The 27,398-nt window shown below is 36.9% G+C and overlaps 1 long non-coding RNA gene across 1 annotated transcript in view; it reads right to left on the bottom strand.

Annotated features, from left to right (window-relative positions):
* The window catches only part of LOC116900506, an 82,702-nt gene extending 55,684 nt beyond the window's left edge, over positions 1-27,018 (bottom strand). The window contains exon 1 of the long non-coding RNA XR_004387932.1: positions 26,929-27,018. This is a non-coding gene — a long non-coding RNA (uncharacterized LOC116900506). The remainder of the gene's footprint in view (positions 1-26,928) is intronic.
* Between the last annotated feature and the right edge of the window lie 380 nt (positions 27,019-27,398).

Raw genomic sequence — 27,398 nt, 5'->3', positions numbered from 1 at the left:
GTGTATGCTTATTATGTATATTTGATGAAATATGTATACATATGTTATATAGATATGTCATACATCCAGGATAATATTTGTGTATTATTAACAGTTACCGTGAAATAATTGTTTATTTGTTGTGTTAATTTACTTATCTGGACTGCACAGGTTTTACGTGAACAGCAGTTCTTTCCAGAAAATTAAAAACAGTATCAATACAGTGTTTGAATCATATTCCAAAACTTTCACGGTAGTCTGCATATCACAAATATTTAGTAAATACACACTGGACAATTGTCTACATTACTCAGAAACTTCTGCTCATTCCTGTGAAAGAGCGAAGGTTAGTAGTCCTCATTCCTTCATATTCTTTTATCAAATTTCTATATTTTCTGGGATTATAGCTCTACTCTTTAGGTGTAAAAAGAACTTTCACCAAATTAAAATTTACAAGGTTTGCCTTTACTCTGTGCCGGGGGAAAACGGCAGCAAAACAGAAATGTGTGAGACCTGTTACTCTGCAGCACTCTAAAAACAATATCGACCCAAATACTGCAAAGTCTAAATTAGGTAAAAATACAACTTGATTTGATGCAGATGCAAGATTGGGGGGTCTACCATGTCTCGAAGATTTGAAATGGGACCATTTCTTCCTTTGCAATTTTCAAGCAAAGCTAAGTAAGGGTTTGGAAATGAACTGCGTTCACCTTGGTGTTCATTTAGCTTATTTTGTTTGAAAACATTTATGTAGTGAAGAGCTGCTAATGACATCCTGATAACCCCGGAGCTATGAGGAAAGAGATTGCCTCTTTGTGCTAAATGTTCATTTTACCCTTTTACTTCTTCTAAATACCTCTATTGCTAATGACTTTCTTCCACCTGAAATTCATATTTCCTAAGCCATCTGCAAACATAGTAGAGTCAGGAAGGGACAATATCTATTAAAATTGGCTGTCTTCTCCCTTCCACAAATGAGCAGAATTTCATTCAGGGGAAAACTTATTTCTATTACAGGAAATTGAGCTGGAAGTCTTTATTGCCTGAGAGGGGATTGTCTTAAAGGTAATCTGAAGGATAGTTGATTTATCACACTCTACATTGACTCTGTTATTCTTTTTACAAACAAATTTTAAAAGTAAAAATTGTTCGAGGCCCCTTTTTCAGAGAGACAAAGACAAAGAACTATATAAATATTACCATAAAATTACAAGTAAAATTGATGTGTGCATAAGTTAAGATAATAATTTATAGCAAAATTAGGCTAAATTGCTTAAAGTTGATTTTTGTTTATGCACTATTCAATGACTTAGCTATTGTCTCAAGACAAGGAAACAAATATAAAATGAAGAAGGCAAATTTTCCTTATATGTAAGCACCATAAAGACTCAAAAAATTAAAAAAAAACAAAAATTCTGATATCTTATAAACACTTTCAGCATAGACAAGGGTTTTTTGAAGAATACTCAGTAGCATAAAGAATGTTCCCAAAAATTCAAGCACAGAGTTATGTAATTTTAAAATTATCTGCACTGCAAATAAAATAAGAGGATGAAGAAACTGCCCAAGGAATAGAAAAATAAGCCCTTTACAAAAAAGTAGAAGCCAGACAGAATTATACTCAGAATATGAAAAGAATATTGAGTATTAAACCCCTATAAAGCAATTCGTCTAATGAATAAGTGGTACTCAAGAACTAAAAACAAATGTTCATAATAGAAAAGTACAAATGGGCAGCAAATACTTGAATAAAGTGCTCAATATCCATTCCCTTTTTATGGACAAAAGAATTCATCTGAGCTTAGAGTACCAAAGGACTAAGAGTCCATCATAGTAGGGATGTATAGCAGCAAGTAGCATGTTTGACTGATGGAAAAAGATACTGAGAGATAACATCTTCAACCATGATCACAAAACAGAGAGAAAGTCATAATTTTAGTTTTACAGGTATATCCATATTGTACTTTGGCGATGCTGTGAGAAAGATGTTACATGTGTACAGCTTTTTTTCTTCCTCTTTAATTTCCTCTGACCCATCACAATTTCTCTATTAAGTATTTGAGAATTTCATACAAAGCACCCTGCTCATACTTGTTTCCCATTACTCAGAGTTTCACTCCCTCATCTTAACATCTTCCCCTAACAAAGAAAATGAACTATACTAAGTCCATTTGTGTCGCCTCTATACTCACTGGAACATGGTCAAACCCCCAGTGGGCAGCCCCTTAAAGAAAACTGAGTCTTTCCTCATTCCAGACACCCTGTCTCACCTCACACCCTCCAGCAGCCATCATTAACACTAGCGTATTTACCACAATTTTTAAGGGGTGACTTCAATAACTTTCTGTCTAGACTGGGTCTTGGGGGGCTGAAGGGGGAGAGGTGAGTGAGCCTGTCAGAGAGGCCTTCGATGTCTCTCATTCTCAACTATGAGTCTACTGTCACTGAAACTGCTGCAAAAGAAACTTCCTTGCTAAAAACAGGCAGCAGCAGCAGCACGGATCATGAACCTCCACATAGCTTCCAGCAGAAGCAGCATGGACCACAAACATCCACAGAGCCTCTGGAGGCAACAGAAAATACATTGTTCAACACAGTTGCTGTGGCAGCATAGATCATAGACATCAACCTGCACTCTAGTAGCAACACTGACTGTAGATGCCAGTGCAGTACCTGGCTGCAACAAGGACTATGGACACCAACATGCCCTCTTACAGAAGCCCAGACAGCTGAGCAGGCAGATTTTGCATTCTCTATCAGTGCAAAATCTTTATTCGTGAAAGAAAGGAATGAAAAGAGAAAGGAAGGAAGAAAGAAGAAAAGAAAAAAGAAAAAAATTTGCTTTGAAAATTTATGTCAAATATTCCCTTAACAGGATGGTTATCATGAAGAAAACAAATGTCAACAAATGTTGGCAAAGATATTGGGAAAAGGGCATCCTCCATACATTGTTAGTCAGAATGCAAACTACTATATCTACCACACATAAATCAACATGGAGTTATCAAAAATCAAATGATAGGTCACAAATACTGTGTGATCTCAGCATTCCTGGGTATATACCTAAAGGACTCTAAGTCAGAACAGCAGAGATCTTGCATGCTCATATTTATTGAGCTATATACATGATAATAAGCCATGATGCCCATTAGTAAAAGGCTATTTTTCTGTCAATTATGAAATTATGGTCTATGCATCAATGATATTTTATACATAGAGACAGAAAAGAAAATCGTGACATCTGTTTAAAGATGCACGTACCTGGGAAATGATGAGGACAAGGGAGGGATAGATAGATAGATAGATAGATAGATAGATAGATAGATAGATAGATAGATAGATAGATAGATGACTCAAAAAACAAACACATCATTTTTGAAGTTAGACTTGTGTGTATGCATACACACACACATACACACATGTACATGTATATAAACATGAATGTTGTATGTGTGCTTGTGTGTACTAGAAATTAAGAATTATCTATGTGTCTGTATCTCATGAATGCATATATAAACCATGGAATTAGAAAAAGAATGATGGGAAAAAAAACAAAATCTTAAGAGATGGGGAAAGGGAGTGTCATAAAATATATGATATATAATAAGATAGATAATAAGTCGAGAGAGACCGTCTCAGGAAAGAAAGGACCAGGCAGAAGGAAAAATTGGTCATTTGGAACAGTCAGTTGGAATAAATATTAACATTGTACAGTGCCACAAATTTATGAAAATGTCACAATGAAACACAATAGTTTACTGTTAAAATAAATAATTTATTTTAAAAATTATATGCAAATATGAAATGTCCAATCTCATATTTCACAAATTTTATAATAGAAAATGGCTTTATCATTAATATTGTGAGAATCAATGTTTCATTTCACCCAATATTTCTTTTATTTTTAGAAAATATTAGGCAAAAACCTGCTGTGTGCATGAATTTTTCTGATATACAAAATGAGTACCATATATCACTCTCTGATATGCACAATATAATTCATTAGTATAAAAAATTTATGGAAGTTATAGAAAATGGGGAAAGAAACTGTGACTATTTACAATTTCAAGTAGGATTAGCCAAGCTGAGCTTATCAATATATATTTCAGTTTAAAAATGTAAAAGGTTTAAATTTGCTAGCCTCATAAAGAGAAGAATGTCTCAGATAGAGGATATAGTCAAGAAAAAACAAGGACACTGACGTAGAAACACTTCTGTTTGAGAATAAGCAAGAAGGACAGTTAGCTGGAGACTGAAGTAAAGGGATAGAGGATAAAAAGGGACTTGGATATATGGCGGACTACATGTGGTGTTCAAGAGGATTAGGAAAGGGACGAGTATGTATGAGGGACGTCAAGTAGTGTTCAAGCCCGATCTTAGAGTAGCATGAGTTCACTCTGCGTGAAATTAAGAGCTGAGTCTTCTCTGTGTTCTGCATTAAAAAAAAATCAACCTGACCAACGAAGCTTACTTTTAAGAATTATTCTGTCTACTATGTGAGGAAGTATGTGGATGAGCTAAGGATGCTGCTGAAAGGGTCACCAAGGCAGTGTCCCAAGGGATTCAATGAGAAACGACAGTGAATGTGACCTTGAGCGAAGATGAGAGTAAAGTAGTGATGAAAGACACTTGCTAAGTGTATTCTCACACTCACTACAGATTGGGGGCTGGGGCCTTCAGATAGGCAATGCCATTTGTGATGGGGAGGCCATCTGAATGAATCGCTTTATCTGCATTAGTAATATTAAAATCTTAGTGAGATCAGTCTCCTAAATAGGAGACTTTAGTAGCTTTTTTACTGGAATCCCTCTTTTTCCCCTTTTCTGTTACCACATCTCCACAGCAACAGAATAATACTTGAGAATTTGATTATCATTAACCCAGAAAAATTAGCTTCCTGGGCTCCCCAGTTCAATCATTATATAAATTTTAATGTATGATCTTAAATGAACTTTCTTAATTCTCCAAGACAATTTTTATACAGTTCATGCTGTTAGATCAAAGCATTCCTCAGACATATCTAGCGGATTTCTATGTAGCAAGTTCTCTATCAGTTTCCTACCTGTGTTTTGCACTTATTTTAAAAGTTATTTACTATGGAAGATAGTGCCTATATCCACCACCTAAATTAACTCCCAGCTTATTACCTGTGTCAAAAGTTTTGTAGCATGATTTTGTTATTAGTCATTTTCAGTGACAGTATTCATATGAACCTGTAAGTCCATGGCAAAAAGACCTTGCTTATTTTATTTGAAGTGGCATTTTCTCAATTAAACTGACACCCAATGAATGCTATTTGATGGAATAAAGTAAGTTATGACAAATTCTGCTTGACGGCAATAGGATTTTCATAACTAGAAGACGGCTGAGCCTTTGGGACATCCTCTACTCAATTTCAAACTCTCTTCCTTTGATTTTAATTCCTAGTCTGTTAGAGGCATGTTGAAGAGCATTGTTAATTGCGGCGTTTGCTATTATTTTAGCTATGTTGTCTGAATTAAAGTATTCCATTATTAACTAAAGAGAAAATCAGTAGCCCTCCTTTATACAAATAATAAATTGGCTGAAAAACGATATCAGGTGCCAGGATCCCATGCTGGCATTGAGATACTGATGTAAGACACACCCTCTAAAGAAGGATAAAGTGGTGATTACCTCTTGCCTTGCAACTTCCTTTACTGTTCTGGGAGCCAGAAGTTCATGGCTTGTGGCAATTCAACTCTCTCTTGCAATTCTGGGGCCAAAAGCTGCTGGCTTCTGGCAATTTAACTCTTTCTCTTGTCATTCTGGGCCCAGAAGTTACTGGGCTCTGACAATAAAACCCTGCTGAAAGAAGCGGGAGAATCAAAAAAGAAAGTTTAGATACTAGAGTGCTTTTCTCTCTGGCTTAAGAACCCCTGTCCAGGCAAGAGACTTAGAGTTTGTTTGTTTGTTTTTTTCTTTCTTTTCTTTTCTTTTTTATGAGTAATTAGTATCTTTTATTGGATGTTTTATTTACATTTCAAATGTTAGCCATTTCCTGTTTTCCCCTCTGCAAACCCCCTATCTCATCCCCTCTCTCCCTGCTTGTATGAGGGTGCTCACCCACCCATCCACCCTCTTCCACTTCACCACCCTGGCATTTCCCTACATTGTGTCATCTAACCTTCATGTTAATTCTTTGTGAACCAGAGGAAAAAATAAAAAAGAAAGAAGGAAAGAAAGAAAGAGAGAGGGAGAGAGAGATGAGAGAGAGAGAGAAAGAAAGAAAGAAAGAAAGAAAGAAAGAAAGAAAGAAAGAAGGAAAGAAGGAAAGAAGGAAAGAGAAAAGAGAAAATTCAGTCACACAGAGAGACACACATACAGGATCAAGCAGAGAAAGGCTAACTCCCTCCTAATTGTCATTGCTAGTACTTATACTTTCTGGGCTAGTTGATCATATTATCCTCTAAGTATTTTTGCATTCCATTAGTTTAAAGGAAGTATAAGACACTAGTTCGTGCTTTCGATCAATAAAACATAGGGAATTACTGCAGAATTTTTTTACACATCTTTCCAATAATACTAGTACCAGTCTAAACAACATTCATTATTTGTTACTAGCTCCATAAATTCATTTTAAGTTTAAAACAATAATTTGTATATCATAAGTTAGCATTGTTTTGTCAAGAGGCAAATCATCTGCCTTGTATCAAGTTATTTTGAAATCTCATATAGATAAACTATTCTATCATTTATTGTTCTGTCCTTGCACCTACAAAAAATTATTCATTCCCATGTTTTGACCTTTAGTTAGCAAATTATGGTGCTGTTCCTAACCTAGAATGAATGTTTTCCTTGATATAAAATTTGTTCTGACCTTCCTTCAGTTCTGCTTCAAGACCCGGGTAACATTAGCAACCCAATACCCTCCCACACCCTAAAGTTTGTCTGCCTCCTAAGAGGTGTGCAGTAACCAGGGACCCAGGAGACCTACCTTAACCAGTGGAATAGGAGGTCTAACCTAACCAGAGGCACAGTCCTTCCAGTTTGCACCTCCATCTACAACTGGAGCAAATCCTGCCTCTGGCCCAGAGCTTGCCTATCTCCCAGAAATTTTGCCCTGGCCAAGAATGCAGGGAATTTAGTCTACCCAGGGACATAGAAGGTTTGTTCTAACCAGAGACACAAGACCTTCCCCATCCCCCACTAGAGACAGCATTGACTGCCTCCCAGGAAACCCAGTTCTAATCCAGGTCACAGGGTTCTACCTCCAAGAACAGCTCCCTTCAGAGACACCCAGTACCAGAAATAAACCAGATGATGAGAGGCAAGCACAAAAACATAAGCCACAGAACCCAATACAATTTGGCATCATCCGAACCCAGTTCATTCTCCACAGCAATCCCTGGATACCCTAACATGTCTGAAAAGCAAGATTCTGACAGAAATTCCAGCTCATGAAGATGATAGAGGACTTTAAGGAGGATATACATAACTTCTTTAAAGAAATATAAGAAAACACAGACAAATAGGTAGAAGACCTTACAGAGGAAACAACTAAATCTCAGGTATAGAAGATACCTTAGAAGGTATTGACACATTGATCCAAGGAAATACAAAGTATAAAAAGCTTCTAATCCAAAATATTCAGGATATTCAGAACACAGTGAAAAAATCAAAACTACAAAAGATAGGAATAGAATAGGGTAAGATTCCCAGCTCAAAGGACAAGAAAATATCTTCAACAAATGCATAAAAAATTTCCCTAGCCTAAAGAAAGGTAAGAGAAAATGGTCAAGTAACATATAAAGTCAGACCTACCAGAATTATCCTAGACTTCTCAGCAGAGACTTTAAAAGCCAAAAGATCCTGAAAAAATGTCAGGCAGACCCTAAGAGAAAACAAATTCCACCCATGGCTACATCACCCAGAAAAACTCTCAATCACAATAGACAGGGAAACCAAGATATTTCATGATGAAACCAAATTTAAACAAATCTTTCTACTAATCCAGTCCTATAGAAGATACTATAAGAAAAAAAGGAGGGTAACTATAACCAAGAAAATACAATAAACAAACTCAAGGAGAAAAAAAAAATCACATGATCATCTCATTAAAAGCTGAAAAGGCTTTACACAAAATGCAACAGCCCTTCATGTTAAAATTCTTGGAGAGATCAGGAACTCTTGACACATACCTAAACATAATAAAAGCAATATATATAAAACCAACAGACAACATCATACTAAATGGAGAGAAACTAGAAGCAGTGCCACTAAAATCAGGAACAAGACAAGTGTGCCCACTCTTTCCCTATCTATTCAATATAGCGTTTGACGTTCTAGCAAGAACAATTTGAAAACAAAAGGATATCAAGGGAAAATAAATTGGAAGGGAAGAAGTGAAAGCATCACTATCTGTAGATTATATGTTAGTATACCTAAGAACCCCAAAAATCCCACCAGAGAACTACTTCAGCTGATACACAACTTCAGTAAAGTAGAGCTATATAAAATTGACTCAAACGTATCAGTAGCTTTCCTTTTTTAAAATTATTGTCATTCGAATGTTTTATTGGATTTTTTATATATTTACACTTCAAATGTTATCCCTTTCCTCCTCCTCATGCCCCTCCCTCCCTGCCTCTATGAAGACACTCCCACTTCCACCTTAATACACTGGCATTACCATACACAGGGAAACAAGCATTCACAGAAACAAAGGGCTTTTCCTGCTATAGATGCCAGACAATGCCATTTGCTCCATATGTAACTGAAGCCATGGGTCGCTCATGTGTCCTCTTTAGTGGGCAGTTTAGCCCCTGGTAGCTTTGGGGGATCTGGTTGGTTCATATTATTGTTCTTCCTATGGGATTGCAAACACCTTCAGTTTCTTCAGTCCTTTCTCTAACTCCTCTATTGGGGTTCCTGTGCTAAGGCTGATAGATAGGTACCAGCATCCTCATCTGTATCCCTAAGCCTCTGGCAAAGCCTATCAGGAGGCATCCATATCAGGCTCCTGTCAGCAAGCTCTTCTTGGCATCAGCAATATTGACTGGCTTTGGTGGCTGCATATGACATGGATCCCCAGGTGGGGCAGTCTCTGCATGACCTTTCCCTCAGTCCCTTCTTCGTTTTTTGCCCCTGTAATTCCTCCCATGAGTATTTTGATCCCCCTTCTAAGAAGGACTGAAGGATCAGATCAAGTCCAAGTGATGAAAGACCTCCACATAATACCAGATACACTGGAACTAATAGAAGAGAAAGAGGGGAAGAGCATAGAACACATAGGCACAAAGGAAAATTTCCTGAACAAAACACCAATGGTTTATGGTCTAAGATCAAGAATCAACAAATGGGACCTCAATAAATTGCAAAATTTCTGTAAGGCAAAGGACACTGTCAATAGGACAAAATGGCAACCAACAGATTGTGAAAAGGTGTTTATAAATTCTAGATCCAATAGAGGGCTAATATCTAATACATACAAATACCCAAAAAGTTAGACTCCTGATACTCAAAAAGTTCAATTTTAAAAATGTGGTACAGAGCTAACAAAGAATTCTCAGCTGAGGAATAAAGAATGTCTGAGAAGCACCTAAAGAAACGTTCAACATCTTAGTCATCAGGGAAATGCAAATAAAACGAACCCTGAGATATTACCTCATCTCAGTCAGAATGACTAAGATCAAAAGCTCAGGTGACAGTAGATGCTGGAGAGGATGCGGAGAAATAGGAACACTCCTCTATTGTTGGTAGGAATGAAAGATAGTACAACCACTCTGGAAATCATTCTGGTGGCTCCTCAGAAAATTGGACATAGTTCTACCTGAGGACCCAGCTATACCACTCATGGGCATACACCCAAAAATGCTCCAACATATAACAAGGATACATGCTCTACTATGTTCATAGCACCCTTGTTTATAACTTTGTTTATAAGCTTTTTCTAGAAGCTAGAAAAAAACTAGATGTACTTCAACAGAGGAACGGATACAGAAAATGTGGTATGTTTACATAGTGGTATATTTACACTATTCAGCTATAAAAACAATGAATACGTGAAATTCTTAGGCAAATGGATGGAACTAGAAAATAATCATCCTGAGTAAGGTCACCTAGTCACAAAAGAACACACATGCTACGCACTCACTGGTAGGAGGATAATAGCTCAAAAGATTGGAATTCCCAAGAAATATTTCACAGTAGCTCTATCTTATACAAATGATAAGCAGGCTGAAAATGAAATTAGGGAAACAATACCCTTGACCTTAGTCATAAATAGTATAAAATATCTTGTTGTAACCCTTACCTAGCAAGTGAAAAATCTTTATGAAGGGAAGTTTAAATCCCTAAAGAAAGTTATCAAAGAAATCGCAGAAAATGGAACTATCTCCCATACTCAAGGAATGGTAGGATTAGCATTATGAAAAAGGCTAACTTACCAAAAGCAATCTATTGATTCAATGCAAGCCCCATGAAAATTACAAGAAAATTCTTCTCTGAAAAGGAAAGAGCAATTCTCAACTTCTTATCAAAAAGCAAAAATCCAGGTTAGACAAAATGATTCTCTACAATAAAAGATCTTCTGGGGGAATCACCATCCCTGACCTCAAGCTGTACTATAGATCAATAGTGATAAAAACACCGTGGTATGTACAGAGACAGACAGATTGGTCAATGGAAGAGAATCCAAGATCTAAAAGTAAACCCATACACCCATGAACACTTCATCTTTGACAAAGAGGCCAAAAATAGAGTGGAAAAGAAAGAAACGTCAATAAATGGTGCTGGTCTAACTGGCTGTCTGTATGTAAAAGAATGAAAATAGATTCATATGTATATCCTTAAATAAAGCTCCAGTCCAACTGGATCAAGGGAATCAGCATCAAATAAGACACACTGACTCTAATAGAAGAGAAAGTGGGTCAAAAGGCTGAAATTCATTGGCATAGGAGGAAATTTCCTGAACAAAACATGAGTGACTCAGGCTGTAATATCAACAATTGTTAATTGGGACCTCAAGAAACTGAGAGGTTTCTGTAAGGCAAAAGACACCATCAATGGGACAAATTGGCAACCTAGAGACTGAAAAAAAATTCACTAAACCTACATCTGATAAAGGGATAATACTCAAAATATTCAAAGAATGAAAGAAGCTAACCTCAAAAAAATAAAATTAAAAAATGGCATCCTAAACAGAAATTTCACTTCACAAGAATGTTGAATGGGCAATAATCCCTTGTAGAAATGTTCTTATTCATCAGGGAAATGCAAAAACGATTCTGTGATTCAACCTAATATCAATCACAATGGCTAAAATCAAAATCTCAAGTGACAGCACATTCTGGCAAGGAGGTGAAGAAAGGACAGCAATCCTCCATTGCTGGTGGGATTGCAAACTGGTACAATCACTCTGAAAATCAAGCTGGTGGTTCTTCAGAAAATTGGAAATTGTTCTATCTGAAGAAGGTCTACCACTTTTAGGCACTCTTGGCCCAGGGAGTGGCATTATTTGGAAGTGTCGTCTTGTTGGAATAGGTGTATCACTGTGGGCATAGGATTTAAGAGCTTCATCCTTGCTGACTGGAACTCAGTACTCTGCTATCAGCCTTCAGATGAAGATATAGAACTCTCAGCTATTTCTGCAACATACCTGCCTGGATGCTGCCATGCTCCTTCCTTTGTGATAATGGACTGAATCTCTGACTCTATTAGCCAGCCCCAATTAAATGTTATTCTTAGAAGAGTTGCGTTGGTCACTGTACCTGTTTACAGCAGTAAAACCCTAACTAAGACAGAAAGATACCCAAAAGATGCTCCACCATACCACAAGGACAAGTGTACCACTATGTCTGTAGAGCCATATTTGAAATAGCCCGAAGCTGGAAACGATTCACATGTCCCTCAAGGGAAAAATGTATATAGAAAATGTGGTACATTTATAAGAGGTACATTAAATGAGGGCATCATGAATTTTGCAGGGAACTGGATGGAACTAGAAATTAGCATCCTGTGTGAGGGAACCCAGAACCAAAATGACATACATGGTATGTACTTACTGGTAAGTGGATATTAGCCAAAAAGTATAGATTACATAGAATACAACCAACAGACTTAAAGAAGTATAACAAGCAGAAAAGCCCAAGAAAGGGTGCTTTTATCCCACTAAGAAGGGGGAACAAAATAACAAAAGGAAGAAGAGGGAAGGAAGTATCTATGTGGGAAACTTGAGGATGAAGAGAAAAGGGCTACAGGATCAGGTATGGGGTGGGTGACCGGAGAGAAACCCAGAGGACTAGAAGAATTCAGCGTTGGGGCGTGGGGGACCCAGCAGAGAGAGATTCTCAGGACTCAACGGGGTAACCTTAGCCAAATGCTCAACAATGGAAAGAGTGAACTCAGATAGTCTACATCCAGTAGATAGAAAGGGCCTCAAGTGCTGGGCTGGATTTAATAACCTACAGTCGAAATTTCTGACCCAGAACTGTTTCTGTTAAAAGAATTAAAGGGACAAAAGAAGAGACTGAAGCCAGAAGCCTAGCATGGCTGTCCTCCGAAAGACTCTACTTCTAGCTGACTTAAACAGAGGCATATACTTACATCCAACCATTGCACTGAAGTTGGAAAACCCTAAGGTTGAATTAGGGGAGGGATTAAAGAAGCTGAAGGGGAATGTGACTCCATAGGACGACCTGTAGTCTCAATTAACCTGGCCCCAGGGAGCTCCTAGAGAATGAGCCACCAACCATACAGCTTATACGTATATAGCAGAGGACTGCCTGACCTGACCTCAGTGGGAAAAGGTGCACCTAATCCTAGAGAGATCTGAGACCCCAGTGAAGGTGGAGGCCTGGTAGTAGGGAGCACCCTGTTGGAGATAAGGGGAGGAACTGTAGGAAGGGAACTGGGAAGTGGAACAACAGCTGCAGTGTATATAAATAAACTAATTTTAAAACATTGTTCTTAGACTGCTTTCTTTTCCCAGTGCAATTAGCCCATGACACATAAAGGTTTACACAGCACTATTTGCAGCTTTTCTTTCTCTAGAATCCATTAGATTTTTATATCAATTTGTGAATTCTATAAAATCATTATCAGGAATTATGGAATCTTCTATTCATCTATGCACCATTTCTATATGAGAGTACATCTTCATATTCTTTCCGAAGGAAATCTGCCCAAACTGATGGACAAAGGTCCAGCAATCATTAAGCCATGTAATGGTGATAGAAAAGACATACCAGCAGCAGGAAGCAAGGCTGGAAGGAAGTTTCTAAGGACCCTGAATTCTCACAGCACAACCATCCGAGTCATGCAAAATAGCTCCAGAAAACTCATTTGCTTGCCATACCCTTTCCTGGATGGTTCATAACAATCAAGGAGACAACAGACTTCATAATAGCTATAAATAAATCTATAAACTATCTTACTCTAACACAGCAACTAAGAGACCTATATGACAATAACTTCTATCTCTGAGGAAAGATTTCTGAAGATTGAAAGATCTCATGTATCAGTAGGATTAAAAGAATGAAACTGGCAATCTTACCAAAGGCAATCTACAGATTAAATGAAATTCCAATCAAAATTTGTTTGTTGTTTGTCTGCTTACTGCTACTTTCTTTTGGTTTTTTGCCAAAACCATACAATGAGAAAGAAAGAAAGAAAGAAAGAAAGAAAGAAAGAAAGAAAGAAAGAAAGAAAGAAAGAAAGAAAGCAAGCAAGCAAGCATTTCAAACAAACGGTGCTGGGTTAACTAGATGTCTGCATGATGAAAAATGCAAATCGATCTGTATTTATCACCCTGCATGAAACTCAAGATAAAAGGCCTCAATATAAAACCAGATATACTAAATTTAATAAAAGAGAAAGTGGGGAATAGCCTTGAATGCATTGGTACGGGATACGACTTCCTGAACAGAATACCCATAGCTCAGACTCTAAGATCAACAATTAATAAATGGGACCTCATAAAACTGAAATGCTCCTGTAAGGCAAAGGACACCATCCATAAGACAAAACAGCAGCCTATGGAATGAGAAAAGACCTTCACCAACCCTACATCTGGCAGTGGACTAATATCTAAAATTAGAGACCTGGATGGGGAAGGTTCCAGGGAGTCTCATACTTTATCTGAGGCTTGTAGCAATAGGACCTTGGACCTTGAAGTGACGAACTCCTACAGTCAGGCAGGACTCCCAGTGAAAGGATAAGGACACCAACACACAAAACCTTTAACCCAAAATGTGTCCTGCCTACAAGAAGTGCAGGGACATAGATGGAGCAGAATGAAGAAATGACATCCAGTGATAGGCCCAACTTGAGACCCATCCCCTGGACAAAAAACAATCCCTGACACTGAGTGATACTTTGCCATGTTTGCAGATGAGAGAGAGGCCTCATTCAGCTTTTGACTGAAATCAGTGCAGACACAGAGCTAAACATAAGATAAAGCTTGGGGTCCATTGTGGAAGAGTTAGTGGAAGGATTGAGAGACCAGATGGGAAAAGGCGTCCAGAAGAAGACTAACAGAGGCAACTAACCTGGGCACTCAATGGCCCCCACAGACTTAACCACTAATGAAAGAGCATACACGGGGCTGGAACTAGACCCACTCCTACATATATAGCTGAACTGCAACTTGGTCTTCATGTCGGTTCCCAAACAACTGGAGCTATAGCTGTCCCTGATATTGTTGCCTGCCTATTGATCCTGTTGCCCTAACTGGGATGCCACGTTTGGCCTCAGAGAGTTTGTATCTAGTCGTGCAGTGACATAATGTGTCAGGATCTGTTAGTAACAGCAGAGGGTGTTCCCCATTCTTAGAGAGGAAGGGAAGATGGGATTGGGGAAGGGAATAATTGTGAGGGGGACTGAGCAAGGGAACAGTCTGTGATTAGGATATGAAGTAAATAAAGAAATTAATTAATGGGGAAAAAAGAAAGAAACAATTCTTTGAGAAAAGAGAAAGAAAATATCTAAGACTGAGGAAGTTAATGAAATATACTAATCTAGCCTGGGGAAGCTCTGAAATTTGCAAAGTTTATAAAGCCTTTTCTTACATTGATACAAGCAAGAAACAATTGCTGTGGACAGGAGACTCTTCTGTAGAGTTGGCTGTGAGTTGTGTCTAGAATTCCAGTGAACAAATAGATACCCGTGGCATTGCTTAGTTTTATATCAACTTGACGAAGCTAGGGTCAATAGAGGATGGAGTCTCAATTGAGAAAATGCCTCCATAATATATTGCTATAGACAAGCCTGTAGGGCATTTTCTTAATTAATGATTGATGTAGGGGGTCTAGGTCTTTTTGTATGGTGCCATCAATCTATTAGTGGCCTGGGGTTCTATAAGAAGTAGGGTAAGCAAGCTATGAGGAACAAGCCAGTAAGCAACATTTCTCAGTGGTCTCTGTATCAACTCGTACTTCTCGGTACCTATCCTACTTGAATTCTTGCCCTCATTGCTTTTGATAATGAAATTTTATGGAGATTTGTGAATAAAATAAACCCTTTCTTCCCCAATTTACTTTTGGTCACGTTTCTATGAAACCCACACCTAATGGATTCTTTTGCGATGCGGGTGCTTTTGAGTCATTCTTGCTTCTATATGTAACTCCAGTCTACTCATTGGTTCAATAGATAGGATTGGGTGGGACTATTTATTTTGTTTCCAGTCAGTGCTGTTGGATTGAGGACATAAGTATTTATATCATGCCCCCCTTAAAAATGGAATTTTGAAAAACTGTATGAATACCCACTCTTTCTTACACCCTGATATTACTTTCAATTTGATTATAGAATAAAGACTGATGATATCTTCCATGTTATTTTAATGAATATAAAAGCAGGAAAAGAATCACTTGGAGTTTTGAGAATATATTTATGTAGCTTCTTATAAAATATATATTTAAATCCCACATAGTCATTAATCATTTATTAATAAACAACTGGCATCAAACTATGTAAAGGAAAAGAATGTATCAATTTAAAATTAACATCTCTCTTTTTAAGTAAAACGAAGCTGTTAAGACATGCTTATCATTAATAACAACATTGATAAATACATCATCAATTTACAGTGCTGCTTACAATGACAAAATGATAAAATGCTACATATTTTTAGTGGAGATATGCAGAGTCAAGTTGTTTTGTAGGGAATATCAAAGTAGTCTCAAAATTACTAAACCTAGGTTACGAATAGTTTTCCAGAAATTTTAATGGTTTTGTTCTTTTTGTTCTTTGTTTTCTTGATTATTCATTTTTCTTTTATTTTCTCTTTCTCTCTCTCTCTCTCTCTGTGTATGTGTGTGTGTTGAGGGGGGACAGGTTTTCTGTATGTATCCTTTGCTGTCCTGGAATTTTCTTTGTGGAGTAGATTGGCATGAACCTGGGAGATTCTCCTGCCTCTGCTGGGATTGAAGACCAGTGCTACAACTGTCTGACTTTCTTTTCATTTTTTAAGGATAGTAAATGTAATAAGTTTTTTTTAATAATAGATAAACATCTAAGTTCTAAAACAGCATAGAGGAATAGCACACATCACCAAATGTCAGATTTTATGATGTGAGCAAATACAGGTCAAATCAGCTCAAAAAATGCATAGGGATTACCAAGGATCAAAACAAAGCTAAGATCACAGACTTCAGCTAAAATTAAAATCTTCACCAGTTGGTTCTCAACAAGATCTTTTCTGTCTTGGCACTCCAGCATTATTGGCAAGCTACTGGGATGAAAAGAAAATCCCATTAGTCACTTTATTTTCTACAATTCCTAAACTGAAGAGCTGTTGTGGTATGGATTTCACTTTCGCTTCATGTTGCAAGCCTAGATCAGGACTTAGCTGTGTGGGTGAACTGTTTTAGACATACTAAAAGCCACTGACACCTTCTTTGGACAGTAATATTAGCTACTTCTCTGTCTTAAATTCTAACTTTGCACTCTTTCTATAAACTTTCTCTCAGAATTTTAAGAATATTAAGCTGTTAAATATCTTACAGCTATCATATAAACATAATAAGCAAGAAATGTATTTGAATCTTCTACAATATGTAGGTAGAAAGTACAAATGCCTTTTATGAAAAACAAGAAGTCATTCAGGAAGCAATAATTCAGTCTTGGTTCCCGTGAGCAGCATACCTATCATACCCCAGTAACTCACAGATGAGTACCACATATTTTTTTACTTCTTAAATCCCATGAACTGTGAACAGCAGTGATTATGAAAACAATGGGGTTCCAGGGTCCTAAAAGCATTAAAGCATAATGGTCAACTTTTGAAATATGATGCTCTGAAGTTTTCAATGTTAAATGAATCCATATCATTAGTTAAAATCTTGAAAGATATTTTTAAAAAGAAAGACTTATTTTTTCCATAAGAGATAATGTAAGCACCTTAAGAGTCACAACTCTTATTAGGCATTCTCTAGTATTTCATCAAAAAGAACTTTAATTATTTTTACTTTAATAATATGTGAAATTAATTAGGTTTTCCAGAAAGACTGTTTTACTTGGCACTGTGTTACTTAAAGAAATGGACGCTTTGTCTCTTATAAAAGCCGGAGCAGTGACAATTGTTTAGAATTGAATCTATAGAACAGTTTCACACAAGGGGCTACCAAAATCTTCTTTTTATTTGAAACCTCATAAAACTGATGCACCTCTTTCAAGGTAATTAAGCTCAAATCACAAAAAGATTTGGCCACAAGGCTCAAGGGAGCCAGTAATAAGATATTCAGCCTTTTATCTCCATGAAATTGGCTTGAGAGTGTATTGAGCTGATAATGGATAAAAGCAGCAAGTGTGTGCCAAAAGATTCAGGGTTCCTGAGAGCTGGTTTGTGTGTCCGGACTGTTTTCATGTTTTAGTTGCTAACTGGTTTCTCCTTAATCATTGGAAGGGCAGAATCTTGCCATTAAATACCTCCCTACTCTCAACGTTACATATCATTTTCAGTTTGTGTGTCCTTACAGCCAACATTAAACTACTCAGAAATTATTATCCTTCCTGTCTTCATAAACCAATGATATACAAGGAGACATAAAGATTTGTTTTTAAATTAATACTTGATCCAAAAGAAACTTTTCTTAGACATCAGAAACGATCAGTTCTGTATATGATTTTTCAGGTAGGAAAATCTTAATGCTCAGGTCTGAAGAAGTGGTTCTAAGGTTAGGATCATGTATGACATTCATGTGACTCACAACTGCCCTCCAGTAACTCCAAATGTAGGAAATCTGACACATTCTTCTCATCTCTTTCTGAACCTCCACTAATGTGCACATACTCACAAAAGGGACATGCACTTACACATAATTATAACTATAATATGTGCTTAAAAACTACAACACTGAGTGTCATTCATTCTAGCTAAAGGATTATGACTGAAAGGAAAGGGGAAAACACAAAGAAGGAGTGTATAATTTTGATGCACAGCCAAAAAATGATTTATTAACACATTTTTATCATTCCCTTGGTTTGCTATTTTAAAAGTTACTGCTAAAAAATAAGTAACTTTTAAGCAACCTATTTTCAACTGGTTTCAACAAAGCATTAGTCATATGCTCTGGTACTAGTATGTGTAGAAGTATTGAGTGTCATTGATGGGAAATTCCAATTTGCTCATCTATTTTCTTATTAGTGAACATTAAATATATTGTTTAGTTCTTTGTTATTCTAACACTTACATAAACATTCTCCAAGTGTGCTTACAACTTTATCTTATGTTTTTTGAGAATGTAGAGATTTTGTACATTTGCCCATTCATTTTACATTCAGTCAGCAAATTTTTTACCATTGGGCATGAGTATAATAAACTGATTACAAGAAGTGTGTCTATAAACTTCATATTATAGAAAGAGGACAATGTCAACATGAAAAAAATACTTTTTCTCTTATTTTTAGTGGTAGTGAGTTCAATGATAGAAATAAGTAACCCAATGTTGGGTGAAATGGTGAGGTGGTTGAGAAAATTCTACTGAAAAATTACTTGAAAGATGTTATAATTCATTTACAGGATGCCTGAATCCCTGAATCTTTCCAATAAGAGAGTGATCAGTGTTTATAATGGGTGAAGCAAACAAACTTCCCAGTTTCTGTGTAATCTATGCAGGTATAACTTTAAGAACATATTGAAAATCTTCCATCTCTTTCATTTTTATTAGTATTTTCTTCTTAATTCTCTGTCTACGGTCACAGTGCAGTTTTCTATTGATTTGTCATCCTCCATTAACCAATAATTAAATATTTATATAAATATTAAATTCATATATATATGGTATATATAATTTAAATTTTTTATTACTTCAGTTTATTTTGTCTTTTTATCTGAATGCCTGAATCACTGGAAATTACTTGTCATATACCTTCCAAATGCATCATTTCTCATATTTGATGAAAGATGATTAAGCATCAGTAAGCTCTACCTAATTATGTCTTCAATGTACAAGTTCTTGATTATATGACTTTTGTATATTATTTTGAAATTTGCTTATATAAATTTTTTTCCTTTCCTTCATTTTGGTGGTCAAATTTATGCTTTCCCAAATCCCTGAACTGACCAATAATGTGGCACTATCCCTAGGTTTCCACCTCCTCTCACTTTCCCCCAAGGTTTTACATTCTCTAAAACTTAACTCAACTTCATTGTTTTATTGCATATAGTCACTGTGTGTTCTACTTCTCTCTGTAGAACATTCTCATACAAGAATATATTGTAGTTTTGCTAATGCCTGAAAGACCCTCCCCCCACTTAAAAGGAAAATTATATGAGCTTAAGGTCCACAACTATAAAAGTAAAAAGTAAGTCTTAAGATTCACAGACTCAGAGCTAAAACAGGCCCGGGCGAGCCCAGGCATGCCCAGGCCCTGTGGGGCCTGCCCTGCCATTAAGACTTAACAGACCATAAAGATAAGGAAAAAGGAATTCAGGAACCATCCTGAGTTATCAGTGCTGACTCATAGGCCATCTGGCAGGAAGGGATAAGCCCCTAGCCCCTGACATTCCGGACGCCCCAGCCTACACGTACTCTTTTGCTGTTTAACCATGCATCCGCACCTCATTTGAATCCACCAATCAAGTCCCTGTAACCATTCATCTGCTTCTGTATGCCTGCTTCTGCTCCCCAGAACCCTATAAAAACCCATCCCCGGTCTTGCTGGGCGCGCCAGTCCTTCCGAGCTGACTGAGACACCCACAGGTACCTGTGTATCCGGACAATAAACCCTCTTGCTGATTGCATCCGGTGGTCTCGGCCTGGTCATTGGGCTTGGGGATCTCCTTCCCAAAGGAAGATTCTCTCTGAGGGTCTTTCATGCCCAAGTACCCTCTTTCTTCTATCCTCCCTGTAATTAGGCCTCATTGTCCAGTAGACTACATTGATTCTACATTTGTGTCACATATATGTATGTTATTTTCTGTATCTATGGAAAATTGAGGGAACAGAAATGAGAAAAACAAAAGCAAAAAATCAAAACTACAAAACAAATAAAAACAACAGTATTTGTAATACTGAGACTGCGTTATTTCACTTAACATGATTATTTCTAACTGTACCCATCCTTTCTTACAAGTTTGAACTTTATTTTTCTTTATGGTTAAAAAATATCTATTTGTTATACATATTATATATTTTATCCAGTTCCATGCTTCAGGATACATAGGAAGTTATTTAAGCTATACATTGTAAATACGACTGACATCAACAGTGATATGTTCTTTTAATTCAGTTTTCAACTAAACTCCTGATTCTTTTACTCTTTTATTATAGATAATTTACTTATACATACAATATAATCTGAATACAGTTTTCCCTCACTTTGTTCTCCAAGTACATCTCTGCTATCTCTCCTGTTTCTCTTATCTACTACTCCCTTTCTCTCTCTCATTAGAAAACAAAAGGCTTCAAAGAAATAACAACAAAATACAACAAAATAAAATATAATAGGATGTCAAGGGCCAGCCTTGCTTGCTAAGGGATTCCTGAGAAATGGGGTGCTTGAGAGTGGAGAAAAAACTCAAAATTAAATCTTGGGACACAAGCTGATGGTGTGTTTTCTGCTTAAGACAGCTTTCTGGATAGCTCAGCTCTGACTGACAAAGCCCCAGGTTTTTATTTACATATCAATTTACTCATTTACTCCAGATTCACTTTTAATGATCCCATGAATCACCATTGCATGACCCCCATTGCTTATTCACTGAAAATGATGACAAGCACATTTTACCATGCAAATGAATTCCAAGATCTACCTGCCTTTGTAAGCACAAGGAATAAACTTAACTAGGTGGGATTCGGTCCTAAGATTACCATTCCGACCATGATGCCTGGACCTAAATTTTCTCTGTCCCAGACTGAATTTGAACTCAGGAATCTGCTGAAAGAATAAAAAATGCAGCTAAGAAGTCAGAAGTTTAAAAATGCTATCTCATCCCTAAGAAGCCCTAAATACCTCAAATTCCAGACCCTGTCCTCTACCTGAAAGTAGGTAAAAGGTCACATTTCTTGAGTCTGCACTCCCAGGAACTAGATGAAAGGACATAAGATAAGGCCCTTAGACTTGTGATTCCTGACCTAGTAAAGATAATAGAAAGCTTCTCCCAGAAACTTGCTGACCAGAAAGTTAAATTAGAATCTTAAGAGCACAACCTTGAGAAGCAGGAAGCTTCTCCTAGGAACTAAATGGAACACAAAGTTAAGCAATCTTGAGAGACAGGAAGCTCCTCCTTGTGATTTTTCACTGGTATTCTCGGCACTTTCCAATGATGCTATTCTTGCCCCCTTGCCCCTCCGCCCCCTCAGGTTGTGGTTTATCCCTTTAAATACCCTTTCTCCCAGTCTCTCAGGGTCAAACTCCACTGCCCCTGCGTGGGATATGAGTCTCGACCCTAGTGCACTGGTTCCTATCGATAAACCTCATGTGATTACAGCAAGGATGGTCTTATGTGAGTTCTTTGGGGGTCGCGTCATCCCAAGACTTGAGTGAAAGTCTCCCCGCTCTGGGGGTCTTTCACTGCCTGCCTACATTTGTAACTTTCTGATAGCCTCACTCATAGTGCTAATGCCTCTGTTCATTTCATATACTTCCTATTTCATCGTTATATTTTGCATAGGTGAGAAATTACATAATTTTGAACTCATATTTACAGAGTTCTATCCCATAGTCTTAAGGGTTATCCTGAAGGTCACAGCATTTACCATTTTGAGGAGATATTGGCCACACCCTTGCTTCCAAGACTGGTGCTGTCTGATTATCATAGAATCATTAACCTTGAGAGAGAGTTGTAAAATTCTGGTAATTGAACAGAAAGCCTTCTGAGGCTTGGTATAAAATTGAGAGACTCCCTTAGTTAGCAAAGTCGCTCCTTCTCTGACCTTGTCTGGGATAGTCTAAGCCCCAACACTCACCTCTACTTGAGGAATTTCACATAGACTCAACTAGTTTATAGGATCAGTTTCCTTTCTCCTGACAAAACCTGCTCAACCAGCATTTGAAATTCCTGAAATGCTTCCCCATGGTAATGATGCATTCCAGGTCCCCTAAACCTACAGCCAATGACCTTTGCCCATTCTGGATGTCCCTTCCCTCAGTTCCCATGTTATAAGCCTTGAATCACCCTAAGTAAAGTTGGTATGCATACAGCCAAACAATGCCAGTATGGCCACAGGGCTTCTGATCCCCTGGTTCTACTGGCCTCATGGATGGTGATCAAGGAAGACAGGGAAACCCATGGAGAGGACATTCCTTAAATAAGGAACATGAAAATATATACATTATTATACAAAAAAGCCTTATGCCCATATCAACAATCAACACTTATGGAGCCCATGCCCTATGGCTGTGTTCCAGGTGTGGGAACCAGGTGACTCTGTCACTTGCATGGTCATGATGCAAAATTCAGCACTAAGATAAAAATACAACATATTAAAGCTGGACAAGACAGCAACAGAAAAATAAAGGACTTCCATAGGCTGGCACAAGGATCAGAGATCCAGCCATTAAGGCATTCAAGAATTCCAAAAAAGTGCTCAACTGAAAACTATAATACATATGCAAAGGTCCTGGTATAGACCAGTCTCAGCCCTATGATTGCTGCTTCCATTTCTATAAGTTTATATGAGCTTTGTTCAGTTGTAACACTTGGTGTAACAGAGTTAAATTTTTCAAGAGGAAATTTTTGTTTCTATTTTTTTTTTGTCTTTAGACAGAATTTCTACATAGCACAGACTAGACTTAAACTCATTTTCTTAATGTATTATGTGTAATCTTTAGTGATGGAATTACTGCTGTTTCATGCAGTCAAGATAATATTGTTTTTAAAAAACCTTTATTATTATAAAAACATAAAATTCAAAACTATGTAGGTAGCTGTGATTCAAATGACTTATACACATTCTGTATAGGTTTCAAATAAGTTCTATCCATAATATGCTCTTGTACTAACTAAATTAAGAAAACAAGAGAATAATCTTAATTTAAGCAATGACCAAGAGTAGATGGTATCGATGACTGTTTAGTACCTATGCTATAAAATTAAGTGAAGAGAATTTTAATTGGATAAAAGGACACAGATATACTAAAGCATTGCTATGAATCAGTTCTGTTTAACTTGTACAGTATGGGGATTATTTATCTAATCTATATTGTAATTTCTATTTGGTTGACACTCTGGTTTTCTCTCTACTTTCTTTCTTTTCTCTTTCTTTTTTTTTATTTTTTTTATTTTTTTCCATTTTGTCATTGTTGTGGTTTAGAGTTCAGGTCAGTCACAAACAATGTAATGTAGGCTAGCCTTATACATTTTGCCTCACCCTCTTTAGTATTAGAATTTAAGTATGTGTCATCATTTCCAGAATCTGCATTAACTTCGTCAAGCAGATAGGTAGGTAGGTAGTTGTTAGTTAGGTTGGAAGGTAGGATCTAGGTACCATTCATGTAATAAATTCAGAATACAATATGTGAGAGTCAATTTTCTCCTTCCACTGTGAAGATTTCTAAGATTGAAGTCTAGATAGCAGGCTTGCAGATGAGGGCTGTTTGTTTTTTGTTTGCTTGCTTGCTTGCTTGCTTGCTTGCTTGCTTGCTTGCTTGCTTGCTTGCTTACTAATGATCTGAACTTCTTTTTAGCACTAGACCATGTCTTCTTAACTGAAGTGACTGTAACTAAAATACAGTAACTTGTCAATAAATGTCTCTGTGTTTCCTAAATACTGCTGCATTCTATTTTCATTTCTGTACTAAAATGGTAGCCAACTTACTTAAATGTCAATACCAAGAAGGTCTCTCACCGTTAGTTTATCTTCATTCTTCTTACCGTGTCATAGTATTTTCATGTCCAGGCTTGCTACTTCTGTTCATCATCTTAAATATCCTCCTTTTGTTAAACAAAACAAAACAGAACAAAGCAGAAAACTATCTTATGAACATGGTAAAACAAGGTATTTGTACGGACTTGACAATAGGGTATAAGACTGTAGATGTTCATTGTTTCCTCTTCCTAAAGATGTACCATGCACCGTAATCAATTGGCATGTATATCTACACCACGTGGAAAGTCCTCACATTCCTATGAAAAGTAGTCTAGGAACATAGGGATTGTGAAGGCTAGAGAGAAGGGTTAAGGATAGTCAGAATAAAGTCCCATCATAATGTGTTTTACCCATAAAGGAAACTATCATTTCTCAGCTGAATTGCTCTAAAAGTCTGCTTTGTCACCTATTCTCTCTTTTCGTTAACAATTCTTATAGAACTCACTTTCTGAATATTGGGTCAGTATATATTGTTTGCAATGCTTTTATCATATTTTTATTAGTTAATGCCCAGGATATCACTTTCTATGACCATTTTATTTATTCACTGGTTTACCTCTACTCAGACTTACTTTCCATGCCACATAAACATGGTTGAACTTTTATTTCCTAGTGCTAAAACAGCAGACACATTTAAAATATACATCCTGAAAAAGCGAGCTTATGTACTGCTTGCTACCTCTACCTCTCTGTTTTCAGCACAGCTGGCATGCTATTAATAAATGTAAGACATTATTATAGTAACATTCCTGAGTATAGAAACTAAACACATCTTGTGCTCACATTTGGTGTTACATCATTCTTCATTCTCACAATACAAAAATTCAAAAGAAAAAGAGTTGTCTATATTTCTTTTTATACTATTTTCTAATACCCCACTGCATCAAAAGAAAATAATTATCAAAGGCTATCTGTTAAATTACCATGAAGATTTTGGAGAAATTATTAAGGTGTTTCTCAAATCCAGAGTTATCTTCCAAAGAATAATACCCTGAAATTTTATCAAATGCTGGATGAACCATATGTTTTTGCATGTATATCTCAGTCTTATCCAAGTTACAGACTTTTAGAAATGACCAAATAATTAATGATAAGTTATATTTAAACTTCTTGGATGGATGATGAATAAATTATTCTTCTTAAGAGATTATATGGTAAGGTTGGTATCTAACATGGGTTTTACTTAAAGAATTTCCACTATACACCCAATAACCTCCATTTATTTAATTATTTGTTCAATATCTCAAATAATTAGTCATTTCTGGTAATTCAAGTAACCAAAAATTCTACTCCTAGACATTTGGGTTTGGAAAAATAGGAAATTTTTGCTTACCAGGTTAACATTTACAATATCTTACAAACATGCATATGTGTCAAGATACATGATATGCATTGCTGCTGTGGGTCTCTCCAGGAGACACACAGAAGGCTTGGTGAAATGCAGTGAAAAATGCTTAGTTTTGCTCCATCTATGGGCGATTTGGGCAGTTATGAAGTCTATGACTGTAAGTCCTATTGGTCATTCTTCTGGGTTTGCTATAGTATGAGGTAAAACCTTGAAACAATTTTTTTTGCGTTTAACAGAGAAGCAGAGAGGGCTCCTCAGAGGGAGATACTGACTATGAGCTGTCAATCATTGATGGCTCTAACAAACGGAGGGTAAGCTCAGAGCTGAATCAGTTCCTGAAACATCAAAAGAAATACCGAAAGAAATACCAAGAGTGGAGCTGAGTTGAATCCTAGAATTTCCTCAAGACCTCACAAAATATAATAAAACTAACATAGTAGCTTAGCTATGTTACATAGAAAGAGTACATGGAAACTGACCTAAGTAACTTCCCCAGAACCCACCAATGAAATTATAGGTTACTTAATCTTTACTAAAATTCCCTTAGTTTCCTATAAGAGGCTTGTGATACTTTGTCTGGAATCACCATTTTAATAAATGGTTGACCCCTGTATGCTGGTAATTTCTATAGAATAAATAGTCTTTGTCATTGCATATTACTGGAGTCTGGGGTCTTCCTTCAATAATTCTCAAAAAAAAAAAAGGTTGACTTTCAGGTAATCTATTATCCATTTATTTGGAAAACTGAAAAAAGAGAGTTTACTGAATTTCTTAGAAGCTCTACACCAAGCTCCAGCTAATTTTCATGGGGTACGGGACAAGATGTTATGGGGGAGAGCAGCAGTGATCAGGACCACCCAAAACAAGCCTTAGACAATATATCATTTCTTCTATATTCTGAAGGATTTGGAAGATTTCTCAAAACTGTGAGGGAGTCTTTGCTTCTGGATGACATGATTGAAAAGCCCATTTGTTGGGGTGATACTAAGAAGTAGGCCTTTTCTAAAATCAATGGATCAGAATCAGAAACATTACTTCTGCGGACACAATATACTGTTCAAAACCATTAGTTGAAAACAGTCATACATAAATGAAATAATGACTCTTAAAATCATTTACACCAAAGAGCACATATAAACACAGATAAAGTTTTGTATGAAAATACTGTCAAAGCTTCACCTACCACAACCTTCTAGAAATCCAATCCACCATTCTAGATCTGCAACAGACCACCTGTTGAGGCCTCCTCCACCCTGCCCACTATCCAGTGGAACACACAGGTCTTCTCCTCCTAACCTCTCTCCCCTCATTCATTGTTGTATCCCAGACCTTAACTCCAGCAAGCAATTCCTGGAAATCTTCAGGCTACTCTGCCCAAGGAAGCAGATCAGTGCCTTGCTCAGTCATTTTCAGAGAAGCTTCCTCCTGCAGTAGATGAGAGCAAATACCTGCAGTCAGACAGTATTCAGACAGTGAGAGACCTTCAAACACTCAGCTTTAAATGGGATGTCTTTATAAAATCCCAACCCTTAGGGCTCATGCATAAGAGAAGGCAGAAAGAGTTTAAGAGACAGAGAGGTGGAAGGACACCAAGAAAGAAGGCCCTCTGTTTTAAATTTCCTATGAACTTATTAAAACAGGCAGCATGCACATGTCCTGCACAGATCTACATCCGTCCTCTGCATATATATCTTCCAGTTTAGTGTTTTCAATGCAAAGAAAGAATTATTTCTTATTTTAATTATTACTTAAATACATTGACTAAATATTTTAATAACAGAAAGCTAAAATTATCCAGA

This window comes from Rattus rattus, chromosome 5 (assembly GCF_011064425.1).
Source record: "Rattus rattus isolate New Zealand chromosome 5, Rrattus_CSIRO_v1, whole genome shotgun sequence".
Classification (NCBI taxonomy): domain Eukaryota; kingdom Metazoa; phylum Chordata; class Mammalia; order Rodentia; family Muridae; genus Rattus; species Rattus rattus.
The sequence above is the reverse complement of the archived record's forward strand: the minus strand, read 5'-3'. Positions and strand labels throughout refer to the sequence as shown.